The sequence below is a fragment of the Podarcis raffonei genome, chromosome 6 (assembly GCF_027172205.1).
Source record: "Podarcis raffonei isolate rPodRaf1 chromosome 6, rPodRaf1.pri, whole genome shotgun sequence".
Taxonomy (NCBI): domain Eukaryota; kingdom Metazoa; phylum Chordata; class Lepidosauria; order Squamata; family Lacertidae; genus Podarcis; species Podarcis raffonei.
The window spans coordinates 81,189,182-81,203,875 of record NC_070607.1 but is presented as its reverse complement, the minus strand read 5'-3'; positions in this window follow the sequence as shown (position 1 = coordinate 81,203,875).

Here is a 14,694-nt window from a genome sequence, read left to right as displayed (position 1 = left end):
TGAAGGCAGCCCTGTTTAGGGAAGTTTTTAATGTTTGATGTTGTTGCTTTTTTATTCTTGTTATTGGTGTTCTGTTGGGAGCCGCCCAGAGTGGCTGGGGAAACCCAGGCAGATGGGCGGGGTATAAATAATAATTATTATTACTATTACTATTATTATTCAGAGTCACCCTGCGCTCACCCTGGGAGAATAATTGGGTGTCACAGCACTGGCAGGCATGGAATGTGCAGAGTGAGGAATCAGCTCTTTATTGTCAAAAGTACACTTATAAGTTAAGAAAAGGGATGTCCATCAGTTCCGCATTTCTCAGCTGCCCCTAGGTGTGCATCTCATGAGGCAGTTGCTCCAACCTTGGCTTATGTATCCCACCCCCACCGAGCTGTGGGCAAGCAGGCGAAGACTACACCTTTGTGCATCCTGTTTCTGCTTCTCCCTCTTCACTCCTCTTCTGGTCCTGGGAGACAGTGGAGCAGGAGAGGTACAGGCAGGAGGCAAGCAAAAGGTTCCAGGTTCAATTCCTGGCATCTCCAGGGAGGGCAGGGAAAATTTCCTGTCTGAAACCCTGGAGAGATGCTACCTCTCAGTGTTGACAGGACAAAATCAGAACTACCCTAATTTTCATGTAAACTGCTTAGAGGTGTTGATGATTAAGAGGTATATAGGTCCTGTTAAGGCAGGGGTCAGCATACTTTTTCAGCAGGGGGCCAGGCCACTGCCCCTCATACCTTGGGGGATGATGACTATATTGGGGGGGGTGAATGAATTCCTATGCCCCACAAATAACCCAGAGATGCATTTTAAATAAAAGGACACATTCTACTCAGGTAAAAACAAGCTGATTCCCGGACTGTCCACAGGCCGGATTTAGAAGGCGATTGGACCAGATCCGGCCCCCTGGGCCTTAGTTTGCCTAAGGTAAAGGGTAAAGGGGACCCCTGACCATTAGGTCCAGTCGTGACCGACTCTGGGGTTGTGGCGCTCATCTCGCTTTATTGGCCGAGGGAGCCGGCGTACAGCTTCCGGGTCAGGTGGCCAGCATGACTAAGCCGCTTCTGGCGAACCAGAGGAGCTCACGGAAACGCTGTTTACCTTCCCGCCAGAGCGGTACCTATTTATCTACTTGCACTGTGATGTGCTTTCGAACTGCTAGGTTGGCAGAAGCAGGGGCCGAGCAACGGGAGCTCACCCCATTGCGGGGATTCGAACTGCTGACCTTCTGATCAGCAAGTCCTAGGCTCTGTGGTTTAACCCGCAGCGCCACCCGCGTCCCTTAATTTGCCTACTCATGTGTTAAAGAAATAAATTTCACGGGCACACGGTCTGATTTGTTATAAGGCAAAAGGCAATTTCCTATGGCTGCTCCCAACCCCAGACTTCTCCTCAGTTGAATGATGAGACATTTGCGCTGAATGCAGAAGCTGCTGCTGAGACATAAGGGGAAGCTCAAGGAATTATGATGACTAGACAAGATAATCCACTCAGGTGCTTCACAAATATTTGGCGTATGGTCCAAGTGTGTTGTTTTTGTCAACAGGCACGTCCAATTGAAGAACTACCTGGCACCATGGAAGATGCCGTACATTCTGTACTCCAGACCCTCCTGACATGCTAAGGCTGCCTGCTTGTCTCAGAGCACCGTGCAGGTGTGTGGTCTGCAGCTTGCAGTGAAGTAAAATGTTGGCAGAGAGGAAGAGCTGAACACAGGACAGAGAATATTTAACAAGCAGGGATGATTAAAAGCCTAAAATTGGGTTAGGCAGATGTGAACGAACAATAGGAGCGAGCTGATTGCAAAGTGCATACTAATCTAGTTATTCAATCACCATGGAGATGATTTGTGTCATGAAAATGACTCCAGTGATGCTCTGGAACATTTTCCTCGTGTGCATGAGCTGCAATCAGGAGTTAACCTTCTGCTTAAATGTGGACTCAGCACCCACCATGAAATCAGCAGCAAAGACTGTATTGCTGTACGCTACCTCCAGTCTCTAAGCATTGCAAGATTCTGGGGTTCCTAACTACCAGGCAGTTGAAGTAGGGGTTGTTGTTGTTGTTTAGTCGTTTAGTCGTGTCCGACTCTTTGTGACCCCATAGACCAGAGCACACCAGGCACTCCTGTCTTTCACTGCCTCCTGCAGTTTGGTCAAACTCATGCTGGTAGCTTCAAGAACACTATCCAACCATCTCGTCCTCTGTCGTCCCGTTCTCCTTGTGCCCTCAATCTTTCCCAACATCAGGGTCTTTTCCAGGGAGTCTTCTCTTCTCATGAGGTGGCCAAAGTATTGGAGTCTCAGCTTCAGGATCTGTCCTTCCAGTGAAGTAGGGGTACCCACCCATAAGTACTCCGGCACAAAGCCACTTCCTTTGTTACTTAGAGAGCCATTACCTCAACAGGAAGCTAGCCTGGCTATTCCAGGAATTGAATCCACGCTGGATTAATTAATTTCACAATTGTTCATAATCCAATAAAAACTATGTAGTTTAATTAATTCAATAACATTGATGCACTTGATCCAGAGATGCCAGCTTTTCAAAGCCTGACAGTCGTTTGCACCTCCAGCACCCTACAGCTTCCCCCTTGACTCTTCGCACCCACCTACATAATTCCCCCTCCCCAGGAGTTATACCATTCACTTTGGGAACTGCTTGGGACATAGAAATCTGCCTTATACTATTGGTCCATCTCTGTCTACTGCAGCCAATCTCCAGGATTTAAATCTCAATGTCTCTCCCAGCCCTTCCCGAAGACGCCAGTGACTGAACTTGGAACCTTCTTCATGCAAAGCAGATTTTCTACTGCTGAGCCGCAGCCCATCCCTAAAGGGCTATATTGGCATGAATCATTATTTCGGATTGAGTGTGTTAATTCTGTGCTAATATGTTTAATTGCAAATGTAGTATGTTGCGCATAACCGGGAGAACACAGAGCTTCACTGGCGTACTGCTGATTTGTGAAAGTAACGTATTTGATCCTGAGGCTACCGCTTGGCAATGTGGCAGTCGTTTCAGCTTTTTCTAAATGCAAACACAGTTCCTGATTATGATTCACCTGTTTGATTAAAAATAATTACACAAGGGAGATATGGAGCCCTCTGAGAACTTGGAAGGAGTTGGAGAAGCAGTACCAGATCGTTTTAATGTTAGTCATTTGATAAGTGGAGACTAATTTTCTCTTCCGCCTGGAACTGTTGAGTAAAGTTTTGCTTAGATGGTATCACCAAGAGGAAATAGAATTATTATATTGAAATGCTTCTGGAATCTGCAGAGTATTCACAAATATAAACATGATGAAGAGTGTTGCATGGGAAACCCCAGATCAATCCCAGCTGTACTTGCCAGCTACTAGATCAAGCAGCCTCTTATGTAAGAGTCACCTTATTATGATTTTAGTATGATAAATATCACTAATTAAACTGAATGTTCATTACCTTTCTCCTTCTCCTTCTCCTTCTCCTTCTCCTTCTCCTTCTCCTTCTCCTTCTCCTTCTCCTTCTCCTTCTCCCCATTAAGATGGTTTTGACCCCTGTGCATGCATTATTTCACTCCCCACAATAACCCCATACAGAGTAGGTCACTATTCTTATATCACTATTTATATTATAGATGAGGGACGTGGATGGCGTTGTGGTCTAAACCACTGAGCCTCTTGGGCTTGCTGATCAGAAGCTCAGTGGTTCAAATCTGCGCAACAGGTTGAGCTCCCCTTGTTCTGTCCCAGCCTCTGACAACCTAGCAGTTCGAAAGCATTCCAGTGCAAGTAGATAAATACGTACCACTGTGGCAGGAAGGTAAACAGTGTTTCCATGCGCTCTGGTTTCCATCAGGGTGTCCCATTGTGCCAGAAGCAGTTTAGTCATGCTGGCGACATGACCCAGAAAGCTGTCTGTGGACAAACACCGGCTCCCTTGGCCTGAAAGCGAGATGAGTGCCACAACCCCATAGTCGCCTTTGACTGAACTTAACCTTCCAGGGGTCCTTTACCTTTTACCTTACCTATAGATGAGCAAACCATCCATGGCTGGTAGGGCTGCTTGGTCTAAAGTTTATGGGTTGTATCCAACAAAATTCTTCTGCTAGTACAAGGATTTGTGCATGCGCAACAAAATGTACCTTCCCTCTCCCCACATATCCCCCAATCTGCTCCAAAGGGGTGGTGGAACTTCCCCAGAATAGATTTAGGGGGGTGCAGGAAGAGGAGAGGAAAGGGAAGTGTCAGGATGCTGGCAGCAGCTCCTAGCTGGTTGCCTGGAAAAGTATAAAGACGAGGGAAGGTTTCTTACCATCCTTTTTTATTCAATAATTACAGAGAGAGGCTATAGAACCCAGCCTCTTGGATAATGGTGTTGTCCTGAGTAAATCTCCACCCCGCTGTCTCTCTCATTTCCTCATTCATCACTTCTACGGGAGCTGCTACGTGCCCTCTGTCTTTGAGCTCTTTGCTCTCCTACTTTCAAGGCTCGCTGGGTTCTGGGGGGTGGGGGAGTCTGGAATGCTTTCTAAAGAGACATGTCATGGTCCTGTTCACAGGTGATCGAAGTCCTGGCTGGGGACTTCGGGACCAGAGGCAAGATGGTGGGGTGGGAGCAGGAACGGAAGTCCAGAAGCCAGGAGTCAGAAAGCCAAAGGTCCAAGGGCCAGGAAGCAAGGAGTCACAAAGTCAGGGGTCCAAGGATCAAGAAGCAAGGAGTCACAAAGTCAGGGGTCCAAGGATCAAGAAGCAAGGAGTCACAAAGTCAGGGGTCCAAGGATCAAGAAGCAAAGAGTCACAAAGTCAGGGGTCCGAGGATCAAGAAGCAAGGAGTCACAAAGTCAGGGGTCTGAGGATCAAGAAGCAAGGAGTCACAAAGTCAGGGGTATGAGGATCAAGAAGCAAGGAGTCAAGGAGTCAAGGGTCCGAGGATCAAGAAGCAAGGAGTCACAAAGTCAGGGGTATGAGGATCAAGAAGCAAGGAGTCACAAAGTCAGGGGTCCGAGGATCAAGAAGCAAGGAGTCAAGGAGTCAAGGGTCCGAGGATCAAGAAGCAAGGAGTCACAAAGTCAGGGGTCTGAGGATCAAGAAGCAAGGAGTCACAAAGTCAGGGGTCCGAGGATCAAGAAGCAAGGAGTCACAAAGTCAGGGGTCTGAGGATCAAGAAGCAAGGAGTCACAAAGTCAGGGGTCCGAGGATCAAGAAGCAAGGAGTCACAAAGTCAGGGGTATGAGGATCAAGAAGCAAGGAGTCACAAAGTCAGGGGTATGAGGATCAAGAAGCAAGGAGTCACAAAGTCAGGGGTCCGAGGATCAAGAAGCAAGGAGTCACAAAGTCAGGGGTCCGAGGATCAAGAAGCAAGGAGTCACAAAGTCAGGGGTATGAGGATCAAGAAGCAAGGAGTCACAAAGTCAGGGGTATGAGGATCAAGAAGCAAGGAGTCACAAAGTCAGGGGTCCGAGGATCAAGAAGCAAGGAGTCAAGGAGTCAAGGGTCCGAGGATCAAGAAGCAAGGAGTCACAAAGTCAGGGGTCCAAGGATCAAGAAGCAAAGAGTCACAAAGTCAGGGGTCCAAGGATCAAGAAGCAAAGAGTCACAAAGTCAGGGGTCCGAGGATCAAGAAGCAAGGAGTCAAGGAGTCAAGGAGTCAAGGGTCCGAGGATCAAGAAGCAAGGAGTCACAAAGTCAGGGGTCTGAGGATCAAGAAGCAAGGAGTCACAAAGTCAGGGGTATGAGGATCAAGAAGCAAGGAGTCAAGGAGTCAAGGGTCCGAGGATCAAGAAGCAAGGAGTCACAAAGTCAGGGGTATGAGGATCAAGAAGCAAGGAGTCACAAAGTCAGGGGTCCGAGGATCAAGAAGCAAGGAGTCAAGGAGTCAAGGGTCCGAGGATCAAGAAGCAAGGAGTCACAAAGTCAGGGGTCTGAGGATCAAGAAGCAAGGAGTCACAAAGTCAGGGGTCCGAGGATCAAGAAGCAAGGAGTCACAAAGTCAGGGGTCTGAGGATCAAGAAGCAAGGAGTCACAAAGTCAGGGGTCCGAGGATCAAGAAGCAAGGAGTCACAAAGTCAGGGGTATGAGGATCAAGAAGCAAGGAGTCACAAAGTCAGGGGTATGAGGATCAAGAAGCAAGGAGTCACAAAGTCAGGGGTCCGAGGATCAAGAAGCAAGGAGTCACAAAGTCAGGGGTCCGAGGATCAAGAAGCAAGGAGTCACAAAGTCAGGGGTATGAGGATCAAGAAGCAAGGAGTCACAAAGTCAGGGGTCCGAGGATCAAGAAGCAAGGAGTCAAGGAGTCAAGGGTCCGAGGATCAAGAAGCAAGGAGTCACAAAGTCAGGGGTCTGAGGATCAAGAAGCAAGGAGTCACAAAGTCAGGGGTCCGAGGATCAAGAAGCAAGGAGTCACAAAGTCAGGGGTATGAGGATCAAGAAGCAAGGAGTCAAGGAGTCAGGGGTCTGAGGATCAAGAAGCAAGGAGTCACGAAGTCAGGGGTCACGAAGTCAAACTCAGCAAGGTAAGGAACGTGTTGCTGTGGCAAAGAGCCGAGGGGAAAATGCTGACCTTATATCCCTTCCCGGCTCTGGCCACCAGGTGCTGTGAGTTACCAGTCGGCCTCACCTGTGCAGCTGCACCTTGCCTCTTCAGAACAAACTTAGGAAGGCCCCAGTTCTGCAGAGTCCTATTGGTCACAGGGCCTGGCTCCTGCATGCACACCTGACAACACTGTGTCCATCAGCTGTCGCCCTGCTTCCTCCTCCTCCTCCTCTCTCCCATGAACTCCCAACTTTCCCCCTTATCTGCCTCTGAGCTGTGACCTCCCGCAAACCCCTTTGTAAATCTAAACTGTCTTCTTCTTCCTCCTCGCTGGAAGGTTCAGGCTGGGGAGGTGGTCTCCACCATTCCTCCTCTGCCCAATCCCTGACAGGAAGTTCCATTGCACATCCACCTCTAACTGGAGATTGTGGGGATTGAACATGGGACCTACTTCAGTCAAGGCAGATGCTCTGCTACTGAGTTACTGCCCTTCCCCTTCAAAAACCTATAGCAGTGGCAGGGATGTGGCTTCATCATGTTTCTTAGTATAGGAATAGGGATGTTCTAAGCATGTGAAATGCTGGAAGGCATGATATGTGCTGTGTTCCTACAAGAAAATGTGTCTTGAGTTTTTTAAGTCACAACAGGAAGGTGGGGTGGGCAGGGCAGAATAAGCATGATGTTACTAAAGGTAAAGGGACCCCTGACCATTAGGTCCAGTCGTGGCCGACTCTGGGGTTGCGGCACTCATCTCGCTTTATTGGCCGAGGGAGCCGGCGTACAGCTTCCGGGTCATGTGGCCAGCATGACTAAGCCGCTTCTGGTGAACCAAAGCAGCGCACGGAAACGCCGTTTACCTTCCCGCTGGACCGGTACCTATTTATCTACTTGCACTTTGATGTGCTTTTGAACTGCTAGGTTGGCAAGAGCAGGGACCGAGCAACGGGAGCTCACCCCGTCATGGGGATTCAAACCGCCGACCTTCTGATCGGCAAGTCCTGGGTTCTGTGGTTTAACCCACAGCGCCACCCGCGTTCCATGATGTTACTAGCTGACACAAAAAACTGCCCTGATGCAGGGCAGAAGGAATATTGACCTTGGTCCTTGCCAGAAGAACAAAATACCGGGGTAACTGTACAAAAGAAATAAAACCGATCTTCTCATGTCAGACTTTTGCAAATAAAGAAATAATAATCAAAAAGTCATCTACTTAAGAGAAGAAATAATAAGTCCATTAGAAACCATGTACACTCCAGGCAACAATTCAATACATTGAAAAAGCCATTTGGGCTGAAGATCAATAATTGATATGGGCCTTTAATTAAATTGGAGTTCTAATAATTTCAGAACAGTTGTTAGCTCCCAGGGCATATGTGTCACAATGAAATGTGTGTGGTAATCAGTAATCAATAATATTGTGTAAACAAAGCATTGCCTTGCGAAAGCACAGCTAAGCAACCTTTGTTGGGGAGTATTTAGGGAGGGGAATACCTCTGCTTTGATTGAGGTTACCAAGTATTTTCAAATCCCCCAAGGTAGCTTTGCTAGTCTTTTGCAGCAAAAGCAACAAAGAATTTTGCAGCACCAGGGGTGCCAACTTAGGTAAGCCCCGCCACACATAATCAATCGTATGATGCAGTACACACACACCATTTGAGGGGCGATGCCCATAAACTTTGTGGGGCCCGGCCCCCTCAAATATTTTATTGTGGGGGGGGGGTCGAAGCCCCCACAGCCCTTAGGAGTTGGCTCCTATGTGCAGCACCATAAAAGATTGTCACATTTCCACCATGGAATCATAGCACTGTAGGGTTGGAAGGGACCCCGGGGTCATCTAGTCCAACCCCCTGCAATGCAGGAATCTCAACTCAAGCATCCATTACAGATGGCCATCCAACCTCTGCATAAAAACCTCCAAGGAAGGGGAGTCCCTCACCTCCCTAGGGGGTCCATTCCACTGTCAAGCAGCTCTTACCACCAGAAAGTTCTTCCTGATGTTTAGTTGGAATCCCCTTTCTTTTAACTTGAAGCCATTGGTTTGGATCCTTCCCTCGGGAGCACGAGAAAATAAGATTGCTCCATCTTTCACGTGACAGTCCTGCATCTCTCTCTATTCTGCAATCTCCTTTTGTGCGCACACCCCAGGATGACATATGTTGCTTTAAGATGCATAGAATCTTAAGAGCAAGACTGTTGGTTACCTTGTTCAGTTAGAGAAGGTTAAGTTCAGCTGATGGATGGATATGGAGGCTTGCTTGTTCATAAAATACCTGTTCTAAACTACTACATTCAGTCTGAAACTTCATGTTGAACACAACACATGGTTCCAAGAGAGAGATGTATTGTGTATCAGTGCAACAACCAAGATCCTGAAAAGCTCTGAAAGACTTCCATTATGGGTTATTCTCAAACCACCCAAGTCCTATTTTCTAGGATGCTGTGTAGCCATTTTCCGCCATATTGGATAAGCAGTTATAGTGACTGCAGACACAAACTAGGTAACTTACGATGCTCTGCTTCCTTCCTGGCTATTTGAACTCCTAATCATAATCTTCTCCATGCATTGACACTTCCCTGCTTGAGAGTCCATTGGAAGCCTCGTCTTCTTGGTGTATGTTATTTTCTCTGGCATCCAGGGAACTGGCACAGCTTTGCAAGATCAGCTTAAGAGAATACAACAAGGCCGGAGCAAATATACTGGCACAAAGGAGGCCTCAAGGCAATTATTCAAAAGGGAATGCCAAAGAGACACATACAATTTCAATGGTTCTTAATTCCGGGCACTATCATCAAATGCTCAGGAGTGCTGCTCCGATCAGAGAGCAGCACTCCTGAGCTGCTGGGTGAGCAGTTTTTTTTGGTTTTCCCCCCAAATGATATTTATTCAAAGTTTCATCAATACATATAAAAAAACCCAACCCTAACCCAAAAAGGAAAACAGAAAAAATAAAAATAAAAATAAAAAAGGAAAAAAATACAAATCTCAAATTACAGTTTTCATTTGCTTAATTCTTGAACCTCCTCACACCTCCCTTTTTGTATTCTAGTTTAGTTCGTTATTTCAGCAAATTCTTCCCATATTTCTCAATTTTATTTTAAATAATTAATCTTCACACTCTATCTTATTTATCAATCAACATAACCTTTCCCTCTTTTAATATAGTCTATTATTCAATTTACCTTACTCTCTTTAACCTTATCTTATCTTAAAAAACTTAAAATTTCAAAATCACATCACAGTCATGCATTTCTCCTTAAAATCATTTCTACTAAAGCCAATTTAGTTCCTTTCCAGCATAATCCCTCAAATTTCAATAATATTACACTGATTCCAAAATTAACATAAGAATTTCCCTTCATATCTCTGATTTTCATCCAGCGTCCCTTCTTCCTGGTTTCGGGTCATATCAGTCCTTTCTGTCCATTACATAGTCCATCAATCTGGTGTTCTAATGTCCGAGGCCCTTAAATCTCTTCTAGGCCCCTTCTGCAAATTTTGTTGTTCTTGTTTGTGCTTACGCAGTTCTTTGTCTATTGTTAGTTTCTGAGGGAGTGGGTCTCCGGAGGGTTCCATCCAGTAATGATTTCCATTTTCCTTCATCCGATTGTCCCCTCCCCCCCAGTCCCACTCCCAATCTTCATCTTTGTAGTCCAAAAAGTATTTGTCCAGATAGTTGTTCACCTGTTTCACAGTCCCACTAGAGTACAAAGCTTGCTTGACATCAAATACTTCCCAGCACTCTCCAAGTTCAATCTTCCAACGCAGTAGCTTTTGTTCCTGTGGAACTTTGGATCTTTCCATTTGTGTTGTATGGGGAATAGCTACTACCTCTTCCTTCTCCATCTGCCCTTGGACTTGCCTTGTCAAACCAGATTCCTGAGTTGATCGCTGTGTAGCTTCTTTATCCTTGTTCCCTGTTAAATCATATTCACTGGCCACAGCACTCATGAAGTCCAATTTTTCATTCATCAGGCTCATTTTCTTGTACAGCTGCTCCAGCAAAGCATTAGTCCTGCCAAGGGCAGACACCAAACCTTCCTGCCAACACATTTCTGTTCAAGAACAAGGTCAAACAGCTGTTCCCACGGTCCAAATCTCACATATGTAAGCTGCAACCGCAAACTGACAGGCTCCCTCTAGGGGACACAATTTCTATTTGTATCCATTTTTTAAAGAAAGTATCAAACAAAGAAAATTACTTTCGATTTCAAGTCCTTTCGATTTCAAATACTTTGTTTCTTTAAAGGGCAAAAATGCAGAAGGTAGCGTTGAAGTTAGTTTGTTTCTTTTTTATTTTTTCTATCTGTCAAAGTACTCCACTTTCAATCAATGGACGTCTCAAACAGTTTCTGTCCCGACACCCCATCCCCAAGTTTGGGATGGTGGAAACTTATATTCCTTTTCTCACTTCCTGCAGGATTAAACAGTCAAATCCCCCCCCCTTTTCTCCTGCTTCCAAGGGGTTTTTGTTGGTTATGGGTGCAGGAAATTTCCAACTTTAAAAGAACTTTTAAGGCTATTAGGTTGCAAGATCTTTGCTTCAATCTGTATACAAGAACGGGAGGCGGACTTCCTGTTTACACCTTCCGGCCTCGTGCCTAATTCATAAATTTGCAGATTTCTTAATCTGATTCTCCGTTTTTACTCACGGGTACTTGATTTAGAGTCCAAATGTCATCAGGAAAAAGTCAGCGCTCTCCGGCGATGGCTGCGCGGCTTCCCTCCATGGAAATAGCGATTGGTTCAATGCACAGCGCTGCTCACCCCACTTCACTCCAGAGCCCCAAAATGGGTTTCCTCGTGAGTAGGGGAGGCGCTCTTGGTGCTCTGCCGAACCCCACGTTCCCAGGCTTCCTCCGCCTGGGATTTCTAGCAGGCCCCCGCCTTCGCCGCGGCGGGAAGACCCAATTTCCACGGAGCCCGTTCCTCTGGTCGGAGGAACTCCGCCATTCGCCGATGGCGCTAACCCGGAAGTCTGGGTGAGCAGTTTTTACACAGGCTTTATCTTTGAGACGGAGGAGGGGGAAAAACTAGGAGGTTGGCAGGCTGGGACTGGCAGCCAGCAAGCTGCAAACTTGGCAAAACCCAATCTTGATTTCTTTGTTATTTTGTTACCGGTCCACTTTGTGGCTGGTAGTTCTGTTATCATCCTCTATATTTGTTTGATTGTTTATTTTCATGCATATGGATTTTATCTTCTTTTATCTCATCTTGTTTTGGATTGTTACACTCGCTCCAATTCTCTGAGTGGCCGTAAGCTCCAAAGGCACAGTGCTTACCCTGGTTTGCTTCTCTTTCGAAAGAGTTCGCCAGAAGTTTTGCTGGTGCTTTGTAATGTTAGCATTTATTTTAAAAACATACAGGTTGCAGAAACACATAGATGAGGGGGATGCAGCTTAAGCCCTCTGACAGAGCGTGAAAGTCCTCTGCTCCCGTGTCAGATCTCTAGGGAGACGGGCGGCATCCTAAGATGCTTTCATGAAATCCAAAGGCATGTCTGTTTCTTGAGCATTGATTTAGATGTATTTGTTTGTATGACATTGCCTCATTCCAGTGCATTTTTCAGAACCTTTCCAAATTGTAAAAAGATTTACTGCTGCCATGTTCCCCCAGTGTATGTGTGTTCAACATTCATATAGTTCTATGCATCCTCCATGTGAAGATGGCACTTTCTGCCAGTGTCCCAGAAAAAGCGGGACAGCCCATTTTTTTCCATGAAAGAACTGCAGCCGTGTTGGTTGTCACGATCTCACACAATTTTGCAGTGCGATTACCCCCCCCCCCGAGAAAGTTCTTTTTTGGGGAGGGAATCTATGGCGTGGAATCATGCAAGATCGTGGAAACCAAAATGTCCACCATGCTCTCAAGATAAAAAATGGGAAGAAGTCAAACAGTCATACCTTGGTTTACAGACAATTCGGGTAGTATGATTTCGGGTTGCACACCATGCTGAACCCAGAAGTACCGGAACGGGATACTTCTGGGTTTTGGTGCATGCGCAGAAGCGCTAAATCGCGACCTGTGTGTGCGCACACGCGGTGCTGCGGGTTGCAAACGTGCTTCCCGCATGGATCACGTTCACCACCCGAGCATCCACTGTATTTAGTCGCCAGATTCTGCACTACCATGATAGATATTTGCTGAAGGATGGTCTATGTTACAAATCAGCCCTAAATTGAAGGCCCATAGTGTTAGATCTGCACTTCTGAAGCCCCACCCCATACAGCTGTTTTTAACTGATCTCTTTTAATTTTTCTTATCAGTTTTTACTCATCCATTACCTATGCTTAATCAAGTATTTTATGTATATGTTTTAATCTATGTTTGGTTCTTTCTCCCATTTATTTTATAATTATCTGCTTAGAGATGCTGTTATGCTATTTATTTAGATGTTTTGCTTATGCTGGTCTGTGACCATAATAACGTAAATTCATTCATTCATTCACAGCGAGGGATAACAAACGTCTCCCTCTAAGAATGGCAGTGCTTCCAATTAAGGCTACCCCCCGCCCCTCTCAATACATGTCACCCCTATATCTGTTAACCTGAGCTTGTAGTTGCTGCGCTTTCTGTTCGGCAACTTTCTCAGCTCTCCCAGAATGTGGAGAGTGGTGAAGGGGGATGCTACACAATGACTTTGAATCTGTGAACCCTCTTTCTCCCAGTGTTTCTTCTCCTAGCTGCTCTTTAGGATTTCCCAGCTTTTCTCTCCTGAACTATGCCCCTCTGCAAACCACTGTTCTAAATCTATACTATCCTGCTGCTCCTGGGGAGATTCAGGGGCAGGGGCAGGCGATGGCACCCACCATTCTCCCTCATTGCAGCCCTCCTCAGCACGGTCCCTGACAATGCATGATGGAGGCACATGGTGAGGGGGCCAGTCCATGCGCAGTGGTGGTAGGTGGGATCAGAGCATGCAGTGATGTTGGCAGGCAGGGTTAGGCTGTGTGACATCATGATCACTCCCAGCATGTTCTTTCAAAGCATGGAAGCGTTTGTGTGGACACCCATATATTTCTCAATCTAACACACCTCAGAGGTTTGTTGTGAAAATAAAACGAGCAGCGAGAAAGAACCTTGTCCACTTCCCTGAGCTCCTTGGAGAAACGGTGGGCTAAAGACATAATGAGTACAGGAAACTCTGAGTGGTTTTGTGTTCCTTTATGTCTAGGCCAATTTCAAGCAAAGCAGATTTAACATTCCGCTGTGATCTCCATAAAACATATTTGGCAACCCTGCTGTGGAAATAGGTCATGTTACAGCTGGACACATAGCTGGAGTCCCTGGATATTGAGAGCGTCTGCATTTGTGGTATAATTTATAGCTGTATGGAGGAAACAGCAATTAAATTATCATGCAACGCCCGGACAGGAACGTCTCCTCCACAGCTCATAAATGCATGTGAGAGGGGAAGCAAAGTTCCCGAATAAAATCAAATTTCTTCCTTTATCTGAACATTTCCATTTAGGAGGATAGAGAAAGAATCTGAATTCTCATCCAAAACGTATTGTTATCTGCTTTTCACTCAATGAATTTAGCAGGAGCATAGCACAATTTTGGAATAAGGTCGTATGGCGTTCTTTTGTTTTTAATTTTTGGTGCATGAACTGCTCTACTAGGCTTTCATACTAACCTGAGAATCTTTGTGGGGCAGTTAAGAGTGTGAGCCAGGACATCCCTGGTTCAATGCTTGCCTCTGCCATAAGCTTGCTATAAGCCTTGTGGTCGCAATGGCATTGGTGAGCAGCTATTGGGGGCCCACTTCTGTGTAGGGCAGCTGTGTGTCCAACTTTATAGAGAAACTGGCTGTTGGAGGGCAGCCTGCTATCTGAAGACATCCCCTATTTGAATGGCTGTTTGATCCAAGTCCAGTTTAGAGATAGGAAAAGATGGAGGGGTCTTGAAGTTGCCCATCAGCAGTGAACACCCAGACAGCAGACTTGGCAAGCACACACAGGTCACCTGTTCACAGTCTTCTCTATTCTGGTGGGCTGCATTGTATTTCTATCTAAATTATGCTCCTTATTTCTAAATTTGCATCTATATATATGAATCAGCCCATGCAGATTTTGTGCAGATCTGTATCCTCTTTCTTCCTATTGTTCAGTGATACATTCCCTCTTTTTGGTGACTCTCCATCCTTGGCAAGGACCACTTGTGCCAACGCTTGTTCTGATTACACCTGCCATGCTT